Genomic DNA, 27,346 nt, shown 5'->3' on the forward strand with positions numbered 1-27,346 from the left:
AAAAAGAAAAAAAGAAAAAGAAACTTTTAAGCTTTTGATCCATACTGTTAATAGACCGGCAACGATTTTAATTTTCAAAAGCATTTTGTTGGAGCTTGCTTTGAGCCATAAAAATAAACTACTTCTCCAACTTGCATATATACCTTGAGTTTTTCTCATTCTGATTCTGTTGGTCATTACGTTGTTACAACTTCATATATTGGAAATTTGTTTTTGACTATTGTACCACTGGTGACAAGGTTTAGTTCTTGGTGCTTTTCTGGATAATGTGGATCATTCATTCTCATTAGCTGACCGGTGCACTGTTAGGCTTGGGATAGCTTGAAGGGATCTTGCGCTCATAGAATTTTCTTTGAGCTTCACTCAGTTAGCTTGATGGAACTTCCATCCTTGAGTTGAGTTCATATTGAAACCAAAAGTTTTAGTTTTCATGTCTTTCAATTCTACATAGCAGGAAGGATGGGAAGGGTTTTTCGGGATTAAAAAAAAACTATTTTTGAAATAGATAAAGCTTCTTCTACTAGTCCAACACTTGCCTCTAAAAGAGAGGGATGGTCTTTAAGTAATTGTTAAATGCTAAAAATCAAGACTATACAGAAATCATACTTATAAAGGACTTCCAACTATGAAATGGAAACAAAGAGGGGATGCTGGTGTCAATGCTGAGTGCGAGACATGGGCTTTAAGTAATTGTTAAATATTATATTTGCTTGTCGAACAATGGATGGTGATAAAATATGTTTTGTTGATTGAAAATCTAAGTAGTGCACTTTGTTCATTCAACAACCAACAAAATAAGGTTGATTCTCTAAGAAAGAGGTCACTATATATGAAGTTTGCATTTGTGTGTGTGTGGATCAGCATTACACACTAGTGTATTGGATGGAAAGAACACTTTGTTGATCATTGGCCATGGCGAGGTAGGTTCCTTTCTTCTGCTTTCCTTCCTTGAGGTGACTGGGAACCAGTTGGAGCACACTCTTTTGGGGGAGTTCCCTCACCATAAGGGGAGTGGTTGTTTTTTTGTGCAGTTTTGTTGACACAATCTCTACCTACCTGCCTGGCCCATATGTCAATCTGTTCTTCTGTGTGTTTTCCAGTTAGGGAATTGTTTGTCTCTGTTTCTTCTAGAAATAGAAAAAAGGGGAAAACAGGTTTCCACAGTTACTATTTTTTTTTATGATTGTATCTTTTTGACTGTTGTTATGGGCATTACAGATAAAGATAGAAATAGTTCAACTTGGCTGGATTTTTTGAATCATAACATCCTTTATAATGGACCATAAAAACCAGTCTCAGCAAGGTCTGTTCTTTCCACTTCATTCTTCTTGATGTTTTCTTCTTTCTTCTTGATGAACTATGGATTGATAGCTGGAACTCATTTTTCAGGTGAGATCACACAAATCCTAGTCAAATTTTTAGACGTTGCTATCAACTCCATTGTCTTTCTTAAAGGGATTTATCCTTCTGGTATTATTTTTCTCACATCATATCATCCTTTTTCCTATGTAACATTTTCATGGAAACCAGCTTAAGCTTGCAGCATTTTTTATGCAGGTGCATATGAGAGGCGTCGTTACATGAACATTGTTGTGCAGAGGGCTCACCATCCTCAACTTCGTGATTACATCCATTCTTTAGTGTCATGCCTACAGCCTTTTCTATGCAAGGTGCTTTTCAGCTACTTTGAGTGAAAAATTCTCTTTTCGTATATTAACATCATCATACTGATTATGTTTTGCTTCTTAGGTCAGTGTTTTGCTTTTAAAATGTTTTCTTATTTATTGATACCATCTTTATAAGATTTGGAGATTGACTCATCAACTTCTCTCTCTCTTTCTCTCACCATTTATGTGTAAGACAAAGATGCAAACTCACAATATACGAATGCCCAAGCAGAGATATTTTTTGCCTCATGGAGCTCAGGTGTTAGCTGTTCTAAATTCTGTATATTGATCATAGGTATGTAAAATTGAAAGATGTAGAATAGGTTCTTTATGTCTTTGGAGTACATAGTGGGTTGTTTATGTGCTCTGGTATTATCAGCTCTATATGATTTTTGGCATATAAAGTTGAAATCATGTATCATAAATTTGCCTTGTCTTTGATATTCGTAATAGGAGCATTGGTAATGTAAGGTCTGCCAGAGGTTTGCTGGCTGTCGAATTCTGGTAAAAATAATCGTCACATGATTTGATGACTGAGTTCTGGCAGGTGCTCATTTGAACTTGGAAGGGATAAGAGATATTGCTGAAGTTCCTGTGTGCTTGGTGGAACAACTTCAGTATTATATCCTTTCTAGTTTTCCATAAAAGTGACCATCACAAGATTTGGTGAGTGTCGAGTTATGGCAGATTCTCGTTTGAACCATGGTTGTCAGTCGAGGAAGCGGGAGTGGGAAGCGAGGCACTTTCAAAATTTTAGGAAGTGAGAAGCGTGGGATGACTTAAAAGCGAATCAAGAATCGTCTTGGAAGCGAACCGGAAGCGACCTAGGAAGCGAACCGGAAGCTAGGAGGAAGCGAAAAAAGAAAAAATAAAATAAAAATAAAAATAAAAATACAAAAAAAAATGGAAAAAGGGGGGAAGCGCACTTCCCATAAATGGGAAACACGTTTCCTATAATTGGGAAGTGCGCTTCCCAAAAAAATTTGGCACTTCCCAGCGCGTTTCGGAAGCGCAACGTTTCGCGGTTCCGAAATGCGCTTCGGGGAAGTGCACTTTCCCACTAGGCTAGGCGCTTCCGGTAACTCTGGTTTGAACTCGGAAGGGATAAGAGATATCACTGAAATTCCAGTGTGCATTGTGGAACAACTTCAGTATTATAGCCCCTTTATAATCATTGTCATCTTAAAAGAAAATGAAAACATAAGCCTGAAAATTTTGAAAGAACAGTAATTCTTTTTTTGGGGGATAAAAGTACAGTCATACAAAAGAATCATATGAGGCATACATGTTAATTTGTATGATAGATATGTATATATATATACACATTATGTGTATATGTATTGGTACATATATATATGTATTTTTTTATTTTTATGTCATGCATGTAATAGGTTATGCCATTTAGGGGCATTTTTGTCTTTTTTTATTGTGTAATAAGACCTGCCCATTAGGGGCAGTTTTGTAAATATTATTTTATTTTATTTTATTTATGGCCTTCTAGTCGTTGGACTAGCCTCTTGCTCTCCCATTCTGTACATATGGGATCTCTCCCATAGTATTATTTATGTTTTTCTCAAGCATTTAGTGATAAATACAAATATTTATTTTTTACATTGTGTAGACCTTTGGTGGCTTGTGTTTGTGAGTTTGTAGCTTGCCCATAAGTGGCTTGTTGTACTTGTGCACACTTGTGTATTCTTGTAACCCTTAGAGACATTTGTGTATTCTTGTAACCCTTAGAGACATTTATTTGTGCATTTTTTCTTGTTTCATTACATGGTATCAGATGTTAAAATATATGTGTATATGTATGTATATACTTATACATATATATACATTTATTTTTTGATATTGTAATAGTTAAATGCCCTATAGGGAATTTCTGTCTTTTCACATGTAATAAATACTGTTTATTAAAAACAATATTTTTCTTCTTTTATTTATTTTCTTTTTACTTTTGTAATTGGAGAATTCCTTGAGGGGCTCTATGGTCTTTTAGACCATAGAGTTGTTGGGAGCTCCCAACGACTCTAATTGGTAGCTCCCCAAGGTCACTCCCTCTTCTCCTTTTTTGTGTATAAATATGGGTTCTCTCACCTGTTAAAATATATGTACACACACACACACACATATATATATATATATATATATATATATATATATATGTGAAATACCTGATAGGGGTATTTTAGTCATTTCACATAGTTGTTTTAGAAACAACTATTTTCATTAAATAAAATATTTTCTCTATTTAATTTTTTATCTTTTCCTTTTTAAATGTTTTTTATCAATGCATTGGGGGTCCCGCATGTAGTAGTTGGACCCCCAACGGTTATAAATATGACTGTTGGGGGCTCCAACGACCATATATGGGAGCCCCCAATGGCTCCCACTTGTTCTCCTTTTTGTATAAATAGAGGGTTCCCCTCTCTTGTATAGCAAGTCTTTTTAAGCCTTTATTCCCCATTGTAGATTTGTGCTTGTCCATTATTGGACTGTGTGAATGCATTAAGCATTCTTATTATACATTTTCGCATACTTTCTTACATGGTATCAGAGCTCGGTTATAATCAAGCTAGTCCTTCGGTGCATCAGGAAGCGTAATATTAAAAAAAATTTAAAAAAATGGTGAAGTATTTGTTACCTCTTTTCTTTCTCTATCCTTTGGTGAAGTGTTTGTTATCTCTTATCTCTTTTCCTTCTACTTGGAATTACTTGTCATGTATTCTTACACTTTTCAAGTATTTAGCCCATGCATTACGCATGAGAAAATACTTTTTTTTCTTTACCATTGTATATATATATTGTGCATGATTAAAATAAAAACGAAATGTATGTTTTTTGAAAATTCTAAAATAGTATTGTAACCATCATTGAACTTGTTTTAAGAAAACTAGATATATGTATCATGTTTGAATCTTGAAGCCTTTTCGAAAATAACTCTAATATATATATATATATATATATATATATATATATATATATATATATATATAGTGTGTGTGTGTGTGTAATCATGAATTATTAATTCTAGATGTTTCGTCAATCATATTCTTATCTTAATGATTTGATAATGATGTATTATTTTACAAAATATAAACTTGCATTTCACACACACACACACACACACACATATATATATATATATATATATGATAATCGTCAAATACAATTTATATATCATCCTTGATAGACATGCGTGTTCATGTTTAAAACCTTTGACTCATTACATGCTTAAGATGTAAAATTTTATATAAATCCTATCACTTGCATTTATTTGGTTGTAAACATGTCTTTTGTATAAGATATGTGGCCTTAATTATTGCATGAGTTTTTTTCCCTCTTTGGACTAGGTCTTTTATTTGACTCTCTTTAATGATATTAATTGTCTCATAATCATGTTGTGAGCTAAAATCTAAATAGTATTGTTCGATATCATTTACATTATTTTTAGAATCATTGGATTCCTTGCATATGATATGCCTTATTACATTTATCTCTTGATTGATGTACACGTGAACTCATTTTAAAGAATTGCTTATAATAAGCATGATTCTTATTAAAACTTACTTTTTTGTGTGGGTTCTGTAATGAAATGGTGGTGTTCAACAAATGCACGAATAACTCACAAACAAGTATCTATTGGAGACACTACAAGCATGACCCTTGAAAGGGTATAAAAGGAAGATCACTTGAAAAATAAATAATACTTTATTCATGCACAAAATGCTTAAGAAGCATAGTTCTTTACATTGAAGGGGTTCACCCCTATATATAAAAAAAAGTGGAAGAGAGAGGAGAGCTCATTTTGAGCTCTCCAAAAGAGACGTTGGACTCTAGTCCAACAACTATTATTATAGTTGTTGGACTACAATCCAACAACTATTTGCACAGTCAAGTTACCTAGTTTCTATTGAACTCGATGCTAAAAAAGAAAATAAAGGAAAATAAAAAAAATAATAAAAAGAAAATATAATAATATTAAATAATATATATGTATTACAGTTTACATTTTAACACCCCCCCTCAAACTTACGGTACAATGAGCGAAAGTGTCTAATAGGAAGTGAAATCTGGGAGCAGCGAGAGGCTTGGTGAAGAAGTCTGCTAATTGATATTCTGATATAACATATGGCAGATCAATGGTTCCATGTAAGTATTCTTCTCTGACATAGTGACAATCCATCTCAATGTGTTTAGTGCGTTCATGGAATGTCCGTTTGCTTGCAATGTAGATCGCACTTTTGTTGTCACAACACATCTTTGAAGCTTGCGTTGCTTCAGCTCCCATATCCGCTAGCAATCGTCTGAGCCAAACAACCTCCATAGTGGTGGTTGTCATGACTCTGTATTCAGCTTCGGTGGAGGAAAGAGAGACCTTCTGCTGCTTCTTGCACCTTCATAAAATTAAGGCTTCACCTAAGAACACACAAAAACCAGTAGTTGAGTGCTTATTATTAGGATCATCTCCCCAGTCAACATCAGTATATGCAATTAAATTTAATGAAGATGAAGCAGGCGAGAAGAGTCCTCGTGAAAGAGAGGATTTTAAGTATCTAATAATACGCAAAACTGCTCTTATATGCATAGAGGTGGGAGCATGCTGAAACTGACTGACTGTATGAACCGCATTAGCTATATCTGGCCTAGTAATGAAAAGATAAGAAAGAACTCCAATAAGCTGTCTGTAAGGATTAGGATCATCAAGAAGTTCCCCATCATCAATTTTCATTTTAACATTGACAACTTCTGGAGTGTCCACTTTCTTATCATCTGTAATTCTAGATATGGAAACAATATCAAGAGTAAATTTAGATTGAGATATCAAATACCCCCAAGAGGAACAAGCAACTTCACTGCCTAAAAAATATCTTAATAAACCTAAGTCAATCATTTAAAAGTGAGTTTTAAGAAGAGATTTGATATTTGCAACTCCCTGTTTGTCACCTCCGGTGATGATCATATCATCCACATAGAGAATAAGAAGAATGATGTCTGCATCAGATTTCTTAACAAACAAAGCAGTGTCAGTTAAACAAGGTTGAAAGCCAATATCAAGCATAACATGACTAAATCGGTCATACCAGGCTTTTAGAGTCTGTTTAAGACCATAAAAAGCTTTTTCTAGACGAAGAGCTTTACCTTAGGGATACTAATACCAAGTAGGGCTTTCATGTATACTTCTTTAACGAGATTTCTATTAAGGAAAGCATTTTTGACATCCAATTGAAAGATATGCCATGTTCTAATGGAGGCCAAGGCTATTAAAGTTCTAACAGTGGTCATACGGGCCACAGGAGCAAATGTTTCTTCATAATTGATGCCATACTCTTGAGCATATCCTTTTGCCACTAAACAAGCCTTATATCTTTTCAGAGTCCCATCACTTTTGATTTTGACTTTGTATACCCACCTACAACTTATAGGTTTCTTATCTGGAGGGATATCTTGGATCGTCCAAGTGTTGACTTTTTCTAGTGCATCCAGTTCTATTTTCATGGCTTCTATCCATTCTATATGATTTTTGGCTTGAGAATAGGATGATGGTTCAACATATGATTGTATTAATGTAATGACTGCCCTATATGTGGCTGAAAAAGATTCGTAAGACACAAATTTTTCTGGAAGTCTAGAGATTTTAGACGTTCTTCTGGGTGGAACTTCGGAGTATTTTTGTAATGCACATTGGAAGATTTTGCTCTCTATGTCTTGAATATTGTAGACTAACATCCCTATGGATTTGCTCTTCATTATCATCATTTTCAACAACAATAGGACTTTGATCATTGTCAAGGTCACATCCAACATCACATTCATTGGATTTTGAAGTTGGATCAATTAAAAACGAGTATTCAGTGATATCCTTGGATTTTTCAAATTCAAAGAAGCTTTCTTTTTCCAAAAAGGATACATGTCTTGACACATATAATTTGTCATTTTGGACATGGGTCAATGTAGTTGATATAAAGGAGATAGGCGAAACACATGTAGCCTTTTTTATTATCAGCATATCCTAAAAAAGCACATGGGATTGCACAAGGAGAGAGTTTGTCATTTTTATTGGTGAAAACAAAACATTTGCATCCAAAGACTCTTAATCTAGAATAATATGGAGTTAAATTAACAAGCTTTTATATTGGAGTTGTATTCTTTAATGAGGAAGTTGACATCCTATTGATGAGGTTGGTGGCAGTTAGGACCGCTTCAGCCCAAAAACTTTTGGAACCTGATTTGCAATTAGCAAGGTCCTAGTAGTTTCCATAATGTGCCGATGTTTGCGTTCGGCTAGGTCATTCTATTTTGGAGTGTGTGGACATGATCTTTGATGCGTAATACCATATAAATTGAGATAGTCTTTGAATTCTTTGGACATAAACTCTCCCCCTGAATCAGTGCGAAAAACGACAATATCATTTTGAAACTTATTTTTAACCATTTTATGAAATATTTGGAAGTTAGCAAAGACTTCAGATTTATGTTTAAGAAAATAAATCCAAGTATGTCTAGAAAAGTCATCAACAAAAATGACATAATATGTATAACCATCTTTGAAAACAACTGATGCGAGGCCCCAAACATCTGAATGTATTAACTCAAGTGGTCGTGAGAAACAAAAGTTCTACTAAGAATGATAACCTTTTCATTTTGCCAAGAATGCAATCTTTACAAGAAAAATTTTCAGAATTACAAAATTTTTTCAAACTTGGAAAATAATGAATTTTAGACATATGAGGATGGCCAAGTCTTTTGTGCCATAAATCTAATTCTATTTTTTGAACATTATAACAAAATGCATTCTTGGGTAATTCCAAAAAGTTCATGTAATATAGTCCTCCTTCTCTATGACCTTCCCCAATCAGCTTCTCTGATTGGCGATCCTGTACCCAACAACCATGAGAAGAGAAGGAGATATTACATCCATAGTCAGATATTTACGAGACAGATAAGAGATTCAAATTAAGTTTAAGGATATATCTAACTTCTGAGATAAATTTTTTTTTGAACATTTTCAAAACATCCTATTCCTTTTACTTCAAGAGATGTGCCATCGGCTGTAAAAACCTTTGACACACTTAAGTTATTTTTAAGACATTCGGATAGACTATTAACATTTGGGCTCATGTGAAAAGAAACACCAGAATCTAAAAGCCAAGGAAAGTTACTTGGACCGGAGCAAGATGCAACTGCTGCTCTAGTTGAGGCTTCGGTTAAGGAGGATACCCCTTTGAGAAGAGGTTGAAGGATTTCCATCAGTTGAGCCATAGATACAGGTGCATCTTGATCTTTTGACTCGGATTCAACATATGCAACTCTTTTTTCTTCTCTTCTTTTTAACTTTGGACATTGAGACCTATAGTGCCCTGGTTCATGACAATGATGACAAATGACTTTTCTTTTATCAAAGTCACCGTTTTGCCTTCCAAAATGAGGCGGCTTGTAAGTACGAGTATGATTTCTCGATCTAAATACAACTAAAACAGAGTCATCATCAACTTTTGGAGTACTTTTTCTAAGTCTATTTTCCTCCATAGTGAGCTCTTTTATAGTATCAACAATAGAAGAAATTTTTTCATGATGTAAAAGGACCGATTTGGTGGATTCAAACTCCGGCCTTAGACCATTCACAAATTGATAGAAATGTTCCATATCGAGTTGCTTTTGGCGAAGCTCGATATCTTCGGCACAATGCCATTTGGGTTCAAGAAGAGCCAACTCTTCCAAAAGTTCGGACAACTCATTGTAATATTCTCGAATAGTTTTATTTTTCTGAGTCATTGTATGAACTTTGTCTTGTAAATTGCACACATGTGCAATATCTTAAGGGAATACATGTTTTTGAGGTATTCCCAAGCCTTATCGGCATGCTCAAACTTAACTAGACTAGAGCATTTTTTAATGTCCATTCTATTGATGAGCCATGACATAATTTTTGCACGCCCTATCCTCCACTCTTTCCATTTTTTTTCATGAGTGGCTAACGCCTTACTCTTCTCTTCCTCTGTTAGAGGAACCTCTCTATCACCCTCTTTCTTGGTAAGAGATAGTTTAGGTTCCGATTCAGAACCATCCACTATACCCCATAAACCTTTTCTCCAAATGTGATGCTTTATAATCGAAGCACACATTACATAGTTAGTATCATTTAGCTTCATAGGAATGATGGTGATCTTATCATTGTCATCCATCTTTTACAAGGGTAAGAGAGGAATAGACAGGAGCAGAGAGATAAAAAAAAGAAAAAAAAAGAGTAGACAAGGGAATAAGAGAGAGGATACAAAACCAATTTTTTTGTAGCACAAGTTCGCCTTTCTTCAAACAAATCTTCTTGAGCCAAGAACAAGGTGATGAAACACCTTTTGTAAATGTGGCACGAAAATCAATGCAGAAGCACTTCAAGATCTAAAGATTCCGTAGCTCTGATACCATGTAATGAAATGGTAGTCTTCAACAAATGCACGAATAACTCATAAATAAGTGTCTATTGGAGACACTACAAGCATGACCCTTGAAAGGGTATAAAAGGAAGAACACTTGAAAAATAAATAATACTTTATTTATGCACAAAATGCTTAAGAAGCATAGTTCTTTACATTGAAGGGGTTCACTCCTATATATACAAAAAAGTGGAAGAGAGAGGAGAGCTCATTTTGAGCTCTCCAAAAGAGACGTTGGACTCTAGTCCAACGACTCTTATTATAGCTGTTGGACTAGAGTCCAACAACTATTTGCATAGTGAAGTTCCAACAGGAACTTGAATGGATAAAATATCTAGTTTTTATTGAACTAGATGCTAAAAAGAAAATAAAGAAAAATAAAAAAAATAATAAAAGGAAAAATATAATAATATTAAATAATATATATGTATTACAGAAAACATAGACATATAGTTGAAACCACCAAGACACTTTTTATTTCAAACCATGTTCCAAAAGAATTTTGAGTCGAAGCCTCCCTAACATTCATATATCTTATAAATAAAGTCCCTTCTACCAAACTTCAAAATATCTCTCCCCTTGAAAAAATTTCAAAATCTTTCATGATTATTCAAGGTTAAGGATTTTTTGATGTAAATGCTTTGTTCTTACCAACAAAAATGACCGACTTTCACTAAAAATTATACCATATGTATTTCTTAGGTATGGTGAAAATAAAAAAGGATTTAAATGTTATGATTTCAAAAATGACAAACTTTATGTCTCAAGAAATGTTTACTTCATAGAAAAGGAAAGTTTCTTCGATCAAAATGTGCCTAAGAAATTGTTTCTAAAGAGCAATGATGAAGGTGTGTTTGATGACATTTTTGATGAAGAACCAAAACTCAATATCTAGGATGGTGAAAATTTTGACCTAATTGAACCCACAATAATCTAATATAGTATGGGTGGAAATGATAGGCAACCTAGTGCCCTAGAAAAATATTCCAACCTAGAAAGACAACAATCAAGTGACCTTAGAAGATCTGACAGAATCTCATGATAGATTTTTATCATATGAATTATTCTCTCCCTAATATAGAGCTTGTCTAGCTAAGATCTTGTCCTACCTTGAACCAACCACTTATAACCAAGCCAAAAGTATACTCAATGGATAGGAACTATAAATAAAAAATTAAAGGCACTTGAGAAATACAAAACCTGGGAGCAGTGTTGTGAAAAGCGTTGAGGCGTAGCGAGGCGCAAAGCGTAAGCCTTAAATTTTTTTTAACTTATTTTTTTTTTAAACTTAAAAAAAACTATAAAAATTATCTAAAATTATAAATAAATAAGAAATGCTTTATTGATGAAGCGCCAACAAACACGAAATAAAAAATCTCAAATAAATACGAAAAAAATATGAGATTAACATGTAAAAGTAACATTAATGCAACAACTTGATCTATATAAGTATCTAATTGCATAAATATGAACATTCATTCAATAAAAAACTAACATTAACGACAAAATGCATATTAGCACTAACAACATCATGTCATAATTAAAAAATGCATGCTAACATTAATAACCAAATGTTAATGTATTTGTCCAGAATTCTTTAAAATGAGAGTGTTAACATTCACAATTACAACTGAAAGACCCAAAAAACATATAAATGGCCAATAGCTCTATGATATGAATTAGGGCCTAGGCTCTTGTTGTGTCTCGGCATCATCAATATTTAAGTCTTCAATATCATCATCTGAAGAATCCATATAAATAGGTTTTTCTTCATCTTCATTCACTGACTCTTCATCATCTACACTTTCTTCATCCACGTCGTCAATTACTTCTTTTGCTTTTCTTTTTCCTTCAATAAAAAATCATGTATTAAATATTTATGTTATGTAATTAAAAAAATACATTTATATTCATAGCCAGGTAAAAGGAATATAACTTTACCTCGATCTCTTGAAGACATGTCTTGCCTAGAACCACTTTGTGAAACATGAGGTGAAGTGACTTTTTCAATAGGCACATGCTCAATGACATTTATGTCGAAGTTCGGATCCAACCATGAATCCTCCAACCAATTGGGATCACTTGGCAACACTGGATCTTCCTTCTCCACAATCCACTCATCGTTTGAGTCTATATGATCTAGACATATAGGGTCTTTGGTAGCCCTCCTCTTCATATTTCTCTCTCTTAATTTCATATTGTACATTACAAAAACCAATGCATTCATCTTCTCTTGTTCAAGTTTATTCCTTCGTTTTGTATGCACTTATAATTTCAAATCATTGATAATCAAATATAAGATAATTAAACTTATAAAAATGTATTTCAAAAATAAAATACAAAGTCACAAACGAATGAGAAAGTACTTCAATTCCTCTCACAGCCCGATGCACTGCATGTCAAACTTAAAATTCGAATTGCAAAATTCATCAACTCAGGATTTTCGTGCCCAAATGAACTCCACCAATCAGCTGCATTCAAATAAAATAATAAAAAATTGATAAAAACATTAAGAATGTCATAATTAACAAAAACATAAAAAAATATTGACAAATAACAACATAATTGCAAACTTACGAGGACTTTTTTATTTTCTTGTTGTAACAACCGACTCTCTGCCAAACAAGCTTTTTGCCTTTTTAAATGCATCGATTTGTATTGTAATTTTCAACCGAATATTTGCATCAGAAACTAATTTTTCAACACAATCATAAAAGCCACTCATAACATCTCCATCAGGGTTGAAGTTGTCAACATAATGAAAATGTGGATTTAAATAATAGGCAGCTACATGCAAAGGCTTATGAAGTTGTAAGTCTCATCGTCTATCAATGATATCCCAAATAGGTTTATATTTTCTTTCGATATTGTCAAGGTTTGAAGCAATTTCCTCCTTCGCTCTATCCATTGCCTCATACAAAAATTCCATAGCAGGTTCGTCTGCATCAACGAGTCGCAACACTTTCACGAGAGGTAGTGTAGCTTTAATTGCATATGATATGGCAGCCCAAAACTTATGATCATTAAGAACAATACGAGAAATGTTCTTAGCATCAGATTTCTTATAGTAATTAGATGTTCTAAAATTTGAAGATAAGAACATCGACTTTAACTCTTTTTTATAACATTCAATACTATGAAGTGTAAGATATGTTGTGGCAAAACGAGTGACGGCTGAACGCAGAAGTTCTTTCTTCTTTGTGAATTTTCTCATTAAATTTAATACCCATGCATGACTATAAATGTATCTTGTAATTTTTTTTGTCTTTTCCACTGCATCTTTAAAAATTGATATCTTTTCAATATCTTCTAACATAAGATCCAAGCAGTGCGCTGCACATGGTGTCCAAAAACATGTTTTTCCTGCTGCCATATAATTTGGTGCATTATCTGTAATGAATTGCACCACATTACTTTCACCAATTTTTTTAACAACTTCCTCAAACAACTTACACAAATTTGCACCAGTTTTTTCCATGTCACTGATGTCAACAGACTTCAAAAATACTGTCCTAGATGAGTTATTCACAAGAAAATTAATTAAGTTTCTTCATTTTCCATCTGTCCAACCATCTGCCATAATACTGCAACCAACCTTTGGCCATTCTTTTTTTAACTCTTTCAAAATTTCATGAGTACAATCTACCTCATCCTTCAAAATCCACGTTCCGATCTCATGATAAGAAGGCGATTTGAACCCTCGCCCATAATTTGCAAAAGCTTCTACCATTGCACAAAAATATGGACTGTTACAAAGATTAAATGATAAGACGTTTACATAAAAAAATCTACCAATGACATGACATACATTTTTTCTTTCATTCCTTTTGAAAGCAGTGTTTATTGTGGTTTGTCGTGCTTCTTTGTTCACAAAACAGTCCATAGGACCACATGTACTTGTTTTTGCATCACTACATGATCAACTAGTTTCTTTATTCACATTATCGCCGGTTGATGATCCAAAATAAACACTTCTCCCGATATCCAACTTGTTTTGTTCTAACTCTTCTTTCTTTAGCTTCTGATCCTTAAGATGATTCTGAAAAAATCTTTTCACGTCAGGTGGAACCGCTTTGCACATGCTTACACCATGTTTTGTGCCAGCTAAGTGATGTTTTAGCCTATAGATGCCTCCTGTACTCTCTTTATGACAGTAATTGCAAATTACATGTCCTACGAGTTTGAGATCTTTAGTGGGATTTGAAACTTTAACTCCATGATCCCATCCCACATCTTTTCCCATTGTTCAACTGCAAAAATACATATAATAAAATATATATTGACATCATGCATTCTGCTGACCACATTACATGAAAACAAATGCAAAAAATGTAAACCACATTCAAAACTTGTCATGTTTAGTCAGATTTTTAAAGAAATCTAAAAATCAGCATATTGTATTACACTAAAACTTCAACATAAGTATTAATGTAGTGCAGTTTTTTTTAACTAGTCTCACAAGTATTAATGTATCTAAAAACGATAATTAATAAATTAACTAAATTCTAATCTAAATGCAGGAAATAAAATTTCTGAGATTGAAAATAAACTTAACAAGAAAATGTAACAAGAAAATGATGGCAAATGCAAGCAAAACAATAAAAAGGCAGGGGGTAACCCCCTGACGACGACAGGGGGCTCCGCCCCCTTTTTGGTCGACCAAGAGAGAAAAGCAGAGGGGGGGGGGGACCCCCTGCCCACGAGAAGCGACGACAGGGGGCACTGCCCCCCTGTCGGTCGACCCCAATAGAAAGGCAGGGGGTAACCCCCTGGCGATGACAGGGGGCTCCGCCTCCCTGTCGATCGACCCCAATAGAAAGGCAGGGGGTAACCCCCTGGCGATGACAGGGGGCTCCGCCCCCCGTCGGTTGACCAAGAGAGAAAAGCAAAGGGGGGGTACCCCCTGCCCACGAGAAGCGACGACAGGGGGGCACCGCCCCCCTGTCGGTCGACCCCAATAGAAAGGTAGGGGGTAACCCCTTGGCGACGACAGGGGGCTCCGCCCCTCTGTCGGTCGACCAAGAGAGAAAAGCAGGGGCTCCGCCCTCCTGTCGGTCGACCAAGAGAGAAAAGCAGAGGGGGGGGGGGGACCCCCCTGTCCACGAGAAGCGATGACAGGGGGGCACCGCCCCCCTATTGGTCGACCCCAATAGAAAGGCACGGGGTAGCCCCCTGGCCACGACAGGGGTCTCCTCCCCCTGTCGGTTGACCAAGAGAGAAAAGCAGAGGAGGGAACCCCCTGCCCACGAGAGGCGACGACAGGGGGCACCGCCCCCCTGTCGGTAGATCCCAAAAGAAAGGCAGGGGCCCTGCCTACGAGAGGCGATGACAGGGGGCTCCGCCCCCTGTCGGTCGACCAAGAGAGAAAAGCAGAGGAGGGGGTAACCCCCTGCCGACGAGAGGCGACGACAGGGGGCTCTGCCCCCCTGTCGGTCGACCCCTCACTGAGAAGAAGTAAAGAAGAGGGTTTACCTGGTGGTGGAGACTTCGACGTCATCGGAAAACGTAGAGAAAAGGCGGCGTCGGTGATGTCGGTCGAGGTCGCCGGAACGGACGACGGTGGTGGTGAGTCGCTGGCGCCTTCGCAACAGAGAAAAGAAGACGGTGGTGGCCGGCGGGTCTCAGACGCCTTCTCAGCAGAGGAAAGAAGAAGGTGGAAGAGGCGATGACTGACGACGGGTGGTGGCCGGTGGCGGGGGACGAGAGGGGACAGAGTGGAGAGAGAAGGTTCGAGAGAGGGGACAGAGTGGAGAGAGAAGGCTCGAGAGAGGGGACAATGGAGAGAGAAGGTTTGAGAGAGGTGCCTGTGTCTTTTTTAAAGACACAGGTTCTCTCGAACCTTCGAGCATACGGTTCCGGGTTTGGGCCCATCCGATTTTCTAATGCGCGCCTCACGGTGAGGCGCGCCTCGCCTCAAGGCGCATGAAGCGTACGCCTTGAGGGTTTTACGCTTTTTAAGTGCGCCTCAAGGCGAAAAGGCCCTCGCCTTGAGGCGAGGCACGCTTTTTGCGCCTTGAGGCACGTTTTTAATAACACTACCTAGGAGATAAAAGATTTACCTAAAGAAAAAAAAATGTAGACTATAGATGGGCTATTTCCAAGTGTATGATATAAATTATGATGAAACTTTTGCAGCTATAGTCAGGATAACCTCTGTTAGGACTCTCATAACTGTAGCAGCTATCAAAGGTTGAGCCATTTATCAAATGAATGTAAATAATGCCTTTTTAAATGAGAAACTTATATGGATTCACCTCTTGGATTTGTGATTCCGTCTTGAAAGGTTTTTCATTGAAGAAAAACCTTATATGGGTTAAAACAAGCTCCTAAGGTCTGCTATGATAGATTTAGCTCTATAATGATTATACTTCAATTTAAATCTTGTTATACTACCACTATTATGTTTATTAATAAGTTTGATACATGTATTATTATTTTGCTTCTTTATGTCGATGATATGATCATTACTGGTGGAGACAAACATGAAGTTCTTCATATTAAAAATATTCTTAATGAACATTTTGAGATGGCTAATCTTGGATTTCTTAGATTCTTCCTAGGAATTGAGGTGGCCTATTCTTCACGAGGATATTTGCTAACCCAAATCAAGTTTGTTATTGAAATTATTGACAGATCAGGGATTACTGATGAGAAGATGGTAGATACCCCAGAAGTAATCAATGACAAGATGAAGAAAGATGACGAATCACCTTTGAAAGATCCCACTCCGTATCACCAGATGATTGGAGCATTGACTTATTTGACTATCACCCGACCTGATATAGCTCATGCAGTCCATACTGCAATCCAGTTCCAACACTCTTCTACCACAGTTCACATGAGTATTGTGATGAAAATCATTAGATATTTACAAAATTCTGTTTCTAAGGGTCTTTTGTTATCCTACTCAACAACAAACAACAACAACAACAACAACTACGCCTTCATCCCAAAACAATTGGGGTCGGCGATATGAACCAACAAAGAAAATCATTCTGGGTCTTCCACATGAATCCTTCTCCTCCATTCATTTCTATCCAATGCCATGTCCTCGGTGAGGTTCAAAGCATTCATATCCTTTCCTATCACCTCCATCCATGTCTTCCTAGGCCTACCCCGACCTCTTTTAACTAATATATTTCCCCATCCATCCTTCTAACTGGAGCATCATTAGGCCTTCGTCGAATATGTCCAAACCACCGTAAACGATTCTCTCTCATCTTATTTTCAATGGGTGCAACGCCTACCTTCTTACGTATCTCCTCGTTCCGAATCTTATCTTTTATTGTATTTCCACACATCCATCTCAGCATACGCAACTCAACTACACTCATATTTTGAATATGATGTCTCTTGGCAGCCCAACATTCCGTACCATATTTGAATATGTTATCCTACTCCTCACTTGAATTAATTGCTTACTCTGATTTAGATTAAGGAGGAGATCCTAATGACATACACATCATTCCTTGGCTACCACAACATCGGAGATTATATGGCTGAGATGGTTACTTGAAGACACGATGACATATATTCTCAAAACTTTGCTATGACAACAAGATTGCAATATACAAAGCTGACAACCATACTTTTCGCAAAAGAACTAAACATATTAAAATGGATTCACTATGTTCGTGAAGAATTTTTAAGAAGACTATTACTTTGCCTTATGTCACCTATCACTTGGCCGATTTATTCACCGCTTTCATCACCTCGCTTTCACTTTTTACTAGACAAACTTTCGGTTATCACACCGTAAGTTTGAGGGAGAGTGTTAATATATATATATATATATATATATATATATATATATATATATATATATATAGGTTATGCCCTTTAGGGGCATTCTTGTCTTTTTTTATTGTGTAATAGGACCTGCCCATTAGGGCCAGTCTTATAAATATGTTATTGAAGTCAAAGTTCAAAGTAATGCTTTCTCATATCATGAAGGCTTTTTCTGTAGGCATGAACCAAGCTTTTTGCTTGCATGCCCTTTGGGACATAATTTTAATTGTTTTGGTGTTAGTTTTCCTCTTTCATGCTAGTTATGTCTTGTTCTGTTCCTTGTCTAAATTGTTCAAGTTCTCCTGTGTCGGACGCAGACTTCACAGTCTCAATAGCAGTCCTTTGAGCTATGCCATGTATAGTGGGGCTGTACGTTTATTTGGTTGTTTCTTATCTTCATTTGAAAATCTGAGGATGTCGATTGTATGATAATATTCTTGTAAAAGTAAGATGCTAAGCGTGAAGGATCTCACGATATATTGTACATACACCCTTTGTGTTATGTTTCTGGCTAGGGATTGGTGGAGAGGGTAGTGGTTATTTTTTTATAACAAGGATCATATTCCTGCTGAGAAATTTGTTTTCAAGCTCTCTCTGAACCAGTTATTCAACTCAAAAGTAGAAGCAGCAGATATGGAGTTTGCTTTGAGGTCCTTTCTCATAAAACTTTCACTGACTGAACCTGCTCCCGGAGGGTAGGTGCTATTTCCTTAAACCTTTTCTGAATGTTGCATTTTTATAAGGTTTTTGTTGAACAGTAACATGTCTGTCTTCTGGTTCTTATGTGGGGCTGAATATCAACTTTTTTTCCCTCAACAGATTGCCAGTGGGAAATTACAGCCTACTTTCATTCTTTACCATGTGCCGATAATGATAGCAAGGAAGCCCAGATGTGGATCCCAACGGACACTAAGCACTGGCAACATCCGCCAACGATTGCACCAATCAAGTCAATGAATAGTGAACCTTTGAACTTGCAGCTGTACTTGGAGCACCCACAGCCAACAGAATCATAAAGCTGAGTCAGTTGGTGTTCTGTCCATGCTCAGATATGTAGGAATGAACTTTCCCCAAGTGAGCAAATGCCGACCTGGTCACTATAAGCATGAAGCCAAATTAAACATGAATCCTGAATATTTGTTTTCGAAATATGATATATGCATTTCAAAATCAATATTCCGATAATAGTGGGTATTTTGCATACATAGAATCATTTTTTTTTTCTTATTTTTCTCTTTCTACCGAAAATTCTTAGTCATAATGCTTAGCTGTCAATGGAAATAGTAAAGTACGAGATTAAGGTCTTTCTGCAAATATTCCAACTCAACTATTGGACATGGATAGGCCGAACGAGTCTTTTGTTAGAAACTGAAAAGAAGTGTGCCATTGAGCTTGAACAAGTCCATCCCTGTTGGTTGGATTACTCACTGTAGACTTGGTCTATTGTTTGAATGTTCAATTTTTCTAGCATTGTCAGCTTTACAGATTCCCGTCTTTGCACTTAGCCTCCCATGGTCTGGCATCACTAAGTCTATATGGACTTTCTTATTCCAACTATAGAGCATAGAAAATGCATGTGGTCCTGGATACTGAGGCACTTTGTCAGAGCGACTTCATGCATTGCTCCACTCCCACCCAAGGGAAGCCTGTTTCCTTTGAAAGGGCCACTTTGGAGGGAAAGTGCTTCCCCAAAGGCGAAGGTATGAATTCAGTTTGACTGGGAAACTGCTTTTTTGCATTTATGATGTAGATCCCACCATATTTCTCATGGAAATGATTGTTTCACCCTTTGTAGGAAAAAATCCTTATTTTCTATGAAAGAGAGCCTCTTTCATAAGAAAGGGCAGGAAACAAACACCCCTCAAAAGGTGTAAATGCTGCCATGACTATAATTTGGAACCATAATGAGTGATTAAAGCAACAGAACTTTCCTTGAATTTTCATCATAGTTGCAAGAGTAAGCATCTTTAAACAACTAGGGGTGGCCTATTCTTTCATAAACGTCTTTCTCTCATCGGGATCATCTCCCTTCCTTGGTCAACCCTTCCGCTATTCTCGCCATTCCATTTGCCCGTTTATTTTCCAATGCTCCTTGGTCATGAGTTGATTGGAATTGACAAGAAGGTGATGTTCCATTCTCCCTTCAAGGTGCCAAAATTTTTTTTGGAAAATGATCATATTGTACAACAAAAATGACGTCTAAATTCATGTGATGTCCAAAATTATATTTTTTTGGTTGAAAAAGACTTTTTTACCCTTCACACATGTGAATTTCTTTCACATACATGAACTTCCCACTTAAATATTCAAATATGCGAATTTATCTCTTTTATTAATGATTTTTCTTCCAAATATGCAAATTTCCTTCCACATTTGCAAATTTTCTCTCAAAATATGAGAACATGTGAATGTTCTCACAAATATATGTTCTCAAAAAATATGCGAATGTCGTAGTGTATTTTGTGATTTTTCTTTAAATATGGGCTTTTGAAGCAATGCTTTTGAAGTGTCACTAAAGACCCATTGTACTTTTGAAGTGTTGATTTTTCTCATCAAACTTCATTTACTAAAAATTGCATAAGGGGCACTGCCAGGATGACGTTTGCAAATGTGAAAGGGCATTCATGTGAGAAGGTCAGGTGGGAGAAAATTCACATGTGTAAAGGGTAAAAATGTCTTTTTACCATTGAAAAATTATGATTTTGGATATCAGGCGAATTTTAAAAACATTTTTACATTGAAAATTTGAGGATCTTAGTCGAAACTTGGGTCGGGCCCAGGTTTGGTATGAAGTTTCACAAATCATACCTTGTTCCATATATTAATCGGACCCTTTGAGTTCAACACAGACCTTATTTATCACCAAAGGGTTTGGTACAGGTCGGGTCCGGGTCAAACCTGATCCATTGGCACCCCACTTAGATGTCCCTTTTAAGGGAAAGTAGCTTGTAATAAACGCCTTTTATGGCAACATTCCTTTTCGAGTCTTAAAACCAATGTTATCAGTATCGACCGATATACTCATCGTATCTGCAGAAAATCGATATGCTGCAAGCTGGAATCGGCTATTTTTTAACAAATATAAAAATTACCAAAATATAAATTTTTAATATTATATTAATGGGGTTAACATGTGTTACATTATGATTGATACATAATAGTTTTTTATTATTTTTGGGCAGATACAGAACTATTCACTTGAATATCGGGCCAATACAGCTGAATCTGTGGCCAAACGATTCAGGGCCAATACCGATACAGACAACATTGCTTAAAACGATGATTTGATGAACAAAAAGGTTCACTAATATCACTTTCAATCCATTTACATATTTACATTGAATGCATACACCGTGCAAAAGAGATGTTTGAGTACGCTAAATAAACAATCATCATTCACCCATTACTACAAATCCCAAATATCCTCTATCACAATTATTATTTATTTATTTTTGAAAATTTCGAACAGGTTCCAACCAAATCCCGAGTATTCTAGACGACGAGTTTCCCCTACCAACTAGTTATAAGGAGCTGGAGTTAAAAAGACTTGCTGATGCCACGGTGAACCGATATGAAGCACAGGCCTGCAGTTAGAGGCACCACTCCGGAGGCGAGGAGGGGCAAACGACCCATGTTGTTTTGTGGCAGGATGGTCCACACGCGGATCAGGAACGCAGCAGCGATCAAGCAGAAGAGAAAGACGATCACCCACATGGTCCTCTCCTTTCTCCTCTCTAAACCTTCCCCTGACAACGAATGGGAGTACATGATAGACCCTGTGGAGAGCAGAAAGGTGGAGAAGACGGCGAGCGAAAAGGCACCATCGAGAGGGTCCTTGCCATTCCTTACGGACAAATAGGCGTTGAAGCAGTAAACCATTACTCCTAGTGCAGGCAGGGGGCTGCGCCTGCCGGTCACCTCCGAAAGGGCGTCTTGAAATGCAGAACATACCTGCAAAGCCAAATGATCCACCAAGATGCGTGTCCGAATCTTGTTGCCATGCACTACTTGTTGGGCTTCCATGTGGAAGGAAGAATTGAGCATATGGCAGTGTCGGGAGTTCGGAGGGCAACAAGGTATCCTTTCTCCAAAAGGACGCAGTTAGGTGATCGGGCCGAGTACTACTTTATAAAGTATTCGGGCCATACCTTGGTAGTTGGCTTGCAAACTCTCTGCACCTTCATCACGTCTTTCATCTTACAATAATGATATAGAAAATCGAAGTCTTCCTCAAGTCATCCGGTCAACAGGCACGTGATATATCTGGTCCCTATTGCCCTATTTCTCGTTTCTATAGGCTTATAAAGGCAAGAATACTCGCCGATAAGTAGCTGAAAAAATTGGTCTTTGTTGAATAATAACTACAATATTTATAGCTCTTAAAGGATGAACTAACACCAACAAAGAATCTTGTTCGAACTGGGAATACCAATAGCAGTGTGACAATCTTTAACGATGAGGTTGTTTTAATGGTGAGATAGAATATAACGATGAGATGCCTGGCTTGCCGTTATAAGCTACCTATAGGTTATAATAGCAATATAATATTCTCGTTGTTATAGGCTATAACGGTAAGATCCTTACTCATTGTTATAGGCTATAACAGAGAGAATTAACTCATTGGTATAGGCTATAACGTCGAGACAAGGATCTTGCCTGTAACAGTGAGATAGGGCTCTTGCCTATAACGGTTATAAACTAACAAACAAAAAACTAAAAAATAGTTTTCATTTTTTTTTACATTCAAAAGATGACTTGATGTATATTTTCACAAGATGTTTGGCAAAGAGCTCTTTGCAAACCATAATGATAGAAAGATTGCACAAGAAGGCACCACCAAAGTATTACAATAAATAAAAAAAGAAAAGTTTGCTCAACTAATTTAAAGGTAAGTCATTTTTCTAAAAAATTGATGGTTGTCACTCCCACAAGGCATCACCATTGTATTGAATTTAAGAAATATACAACTGTTAGCTTACACTAAACCATCTAAATTGATTATTCCAAACCACCAAGTAGCAAGAGTAATAACTAAAAGAGCAAAAACCACAATTAAAAAGGTCAAAAATATATTTACCTTTGTATAGAGTACAATATTAGTTTCACCTAGTCTTCAAATCATTTTCTTTGATAATATCTCCAAAAGTTTAAAAAATCCAATAAAAAATATGAAGTGCCGAAGAGATTTTCACCTACGCATGTACCAAACAACCTATATGATGTTAATGAAACAAACCCATGCACTGGCTAAGGAGCACAAAAGAGAATAAATCTGGATTTTCAAAACAAAACTTGGTCAAAAATTCATAGATCTTTTTTTCTTTGCAGCAAAATTTAGAAAAGGTTTTTAGCAGTGAAAGTAGATGATAATGAGTCAACCATTTTAGAAGATGCCGAGCAAGTTACAGGTATGTGACTAAGCACTCATTGACTACAAAAGTATTTCATTTATGCAAACCAAAATGAGTTTATTTATTACAAACAACATTGCTTGGTAAAATATTATTTTATAAAACTAGTTTTATAAATAAAATGTCTAACACTGTCTAGAGAAACCCTAGAACTTGATGCCGCCCTGCTCTACATATCACATCACAGGTTCAATACCTGTATCCCCCATAAAATAGGGTCAGATGGTCTATTAAAAAAGCATTTCAATTCTAACAAGTATAAAGCTTGTAAATACAAGGAGCCTCTTCAGGTCGTAGTTGAAAATCACATAGCTCAAGTCTCAACGACTTAGCGTATCGATATCCCACGAATCAAAGCAAAAGCTCCTCGAGCTTAGCTTAGTCGTGCGGATACAACTTGGGTCCTTGACCCAATAGGTCCAGTAGTGTACCGATATCAATACCTTTTACAAAGTTATGCATAAATAATAATAACACATATGTATTCATTCATTCATGGTTGAACCTATAACTAATGCATTGTTTCAATAGTTACTTGTTCACCCCCTATACGTGAGAGAACTTAGTTTTTGTGTTAAACAAAGCTATCTAGAGGCTTATTATGCTACGTATTTTGTATACGCCAGAGGCCTGAGTGACCCTGTCCATAATAGGGTGACAGTCAAAGCTCATGCTAGGAGACCTATACCAGGTCAGTTTGGATGCATCTTTGTACTGCAGTAGCAGGGTTTAATCCCTAGATCTTAAGGATAGCTCGACCTCCAAACCTCTGAGTGATAGGAGGTCCCTTGAATTCTTTGGTTCATAACATCATACAAGTCACTCGAGGTTATACCATCACCATCATGCCATGGTGAACACAAGTTCTGCAAGGGTTCGATGACATAATCTTTCTTATTAGGACATTGAGTGCCACATAGGCAATCCAGTGCATTCTGCACTAAGAGAACATGTACCCCAAACTCCACTCAGTTTTATGAAGTACAGGCCACCTGTGTGGTCTATGGACTATCGTTATGTTTTATTCAAATGCATGCAAGACCTCACTCTTGGCATTTATGGCCTTTATGAGCGCTTCCTCCCTTTTGGGTAGACAACCAAAAGGCCCTTACGAGTCTTGTTATAGTACAATGTTTCACATGGGCATACATAGACAACAACCACTTTTGATTGACTGCTCAGCTTATGTAGCCGCAATGAGAATTGTTCTAGTCAAAGCGCAATGACTACTCTAGTGCATGGGCCCTTACAAGTATAGTGCCCCTGAAGACGAAAGTGGAACGAGCCATCCAGGCAAGGTTTCGATAATGAGGGCATCATTGTACCATTCATACTAGCTCAGGCAGGTATTTTGCCAAAATTTTTGGCAGCACTTCCTCTGTTTAATAGAGAAAGTGTGACGTTCCTTTTTACTATGGAAGGTAACTTGTTAAAACTTTTGAAGGGCCTTTCTGGACAACTACTTTTTGCAAAGGTAATTCTTGAAGTTATCCAAGAAAGCTCTTCAAAAATCACCCCAAGAGATGACCTCGTATCCTGAGAACTGGATAATCTTAGAAGTGTCCCATCACTTTCATGTATTATCCTTCAATCGGTACATGCCAAAATTTGTTTTTCTTTCTTCTAGCACTCCTAACACTAGAAACACATGTTCTGTCTCTTCGATTCAGTTTTCCGCAAGTTCTAGATTGACTCCAACGAACACCGATGGGTCTAGCTTGAGAAACTTCTTTTAAGTAATTCCTCCTATGTTATCATTGTGAGGCGAGGCCAGTTCCTGCCTTTTCTCACGGATAACAGTAACCAGGTTGTTGATGGTTTCCAACAGAAACCCCTGAGTGTGGGACTCCTCACTCGGAGCAGTTCTCCTTGTCATGGGAGTCATTTGTCTATTCACATACAATTAACATGATTTAGTTTTTCGATCATATAAAGAGAAGTAAAAATTTACTTATATATACATTGCAACACAACAGGCACACATCACCATAATTATAAGGGTCACACCTCACTAGCGGACATAGGCGGCGAAAACCTCACACGTGAGTCAACTGACTCAAAAAATGATCAGTTTCTAAGAATTGAGTTTCTTTTTTGATATAAATTGCCTCAGATAGGCCTGTCTATTAACACATCATTTTAACCCCTTGAGTCGTAAGTTATAATCTATATTTGACAAAATATTTTTGCAGAGTTAGAATCTTGAAAGTAATACTTACAGTGCGATATTTCGAACATAATGAATCTCGAACTAAGTTTCTCAGACTTAGGCTCTGATTCCAATTCTATGATACCCCAGATTTCTAAAACAAAACTTGATAAAAAATTCATGATTTTTTTTGCAATAAAATTTAGAAAAGTTTTTTAGCAGCAAAAATAGACGATAATGAGTCATCAATTTTAGAAGATGTCGGACAAGTTACAGGTATATGGCCAAGCACTCATTGCCCACCAAAGTATTCCATTTACGCAAATCAAAACAAGTTTATTTATTACAAACAACACTGCTTGGTAAAATAATATTCTATAAAACTAGTTTTATAAACGAAATATCCATCATAGTCTAGAGAAACTCTAAAACTTGATGTTGCCTTGCTCCGCATATCACATCACAGATTTAATACCTGTATCTCCCATAAAATGGGGTCAGAACCATCGCTGGTCTGGTAGGAAAGTATTCCAATTTTAACAAGTATAAAGCTTGTAAATACAAGGAGCCTCTTCAGGCCATAGTTGAAAATCACATATCTCAAGTCTCCACGACTTAGCATATCGGTATCCCACAATTTGAAGCAAGATATCCTCGAGCTTAGCTTAGCCGTGCAGATACAACTTAGGTCTTTTGCGTGATCGATCGAGCAATGTACTGATATCAATACCTGGTGTGAGTTTTATGAAAACGATTTTTAAAATAATTTTTTTAATGAAAATCAAGTAAAAGCCAAACACCAAAAATATAAAAACCGGATCGCAAAAGTGGTGGAGTTTGGGTCGATCTCAGGGAACGGGAAATACTTTGTATTCAAACACACAATCTAAACTATGCTTTATTGCCATGAAAAATAAAAGATTAATTAACTAAATAAACAAGAGAGTACTGCTCCTGCAAAGGTCTTAAACAAATAATTAAAGTGCCTTATTACAAACCCAAATGAATTAAATAAATGAAAGAAATAAACTTCTAATCTAAAATAAAGGAAAAAGGTCTTCAGTGCTTTGAGTCTTCTTGTCCCCTTAATGGAACAGGTAATGCATGTTTTATTTTGCTCTCTGAGGGCTCCTTGAGGGCACTTTTGAGGGCCTAAAGGGACCTCATAGGGCACTTTGGGGGTACGAAATAGGGATCATTGCACGTCCAAATGCTTCCTTGCAAAAATAAAAAACATGAAACAAAGCAGTACGAATCGAACTAAACAAGAAATCCAATAGCTAATGACTAAGAAATTCAGCAAGAACAATAATTGAACTAACTAAAAACAAATTACTAACAAGAACTAACTATGAACAAACTAATAACAACCTAATACTAGAAGACAAAATAGCAAAACAACCTAACTAACAAGAATTCAAGAACTATTTTTTAGCAACCTAATAACAACTAATCCAAGAAATTGAGAAATTAACTAAACTAAAAGATCAAGAACATAATCAGCTAAACATGATAAACGAACTAATAAAAAAACTAGCATCAACAAGTAATAAAATTAACAAGAACTAAAGCAAGAAAATTAATTAACAAACTAATGCTAATCGATTAACAAGAATTAAGTAAAACTAACTACTAAACTAAATATAAGATGGAAAAATTAATTAACAGCCAACTGACTCCTAATGAAACATGTTGCACGACATTCAAACTAAATCATGAACAAAAATCTGGAATAAAACAAACTATATTCTATAACCTAACTTTCACCCAAGAAAACTCTAGCTAAAAAAATTCGGCTATGACTATTTTCCTACTAAACAAGATTGACGTTAAAAGTTGGGCTCGACTAATGAATAAACAATGAATCTACTTTGACTAACCTACTTCTAAAATTAA

At 36.4% G+C, this 27,346-nt stretch overlaps 1 pseudogene; it reads left to right on the forward strand.

The window, feature by feature from the left end:
• The first annotated feature begins 1,232 nt into the window (after positions 1-1,232).
• Positions 1,233-18,906, forward strand: LOC149815307 (DNA polymerase zeta processivity subunit-like; annotated as a pseudogene).
• Positions 18,907-27,346: the final 8,440 nt, after the last annotated feature.

This window comes from Nuphar pumila, chromosome 15, assembly GCF_984573655.1.
Source record: "Nuphar pumila chromosome 15, dmNupPumi1.hap1.1, whole genome shotgun sequence".
In the NCBI taxonomy this organism is placed as follows: Eukaryota; Viridiplantae; Streptophyta; class Magnoliopsida; order Nymphaeales; family Nymphaeaceae; genus Nuphar; species Nuphar pumila.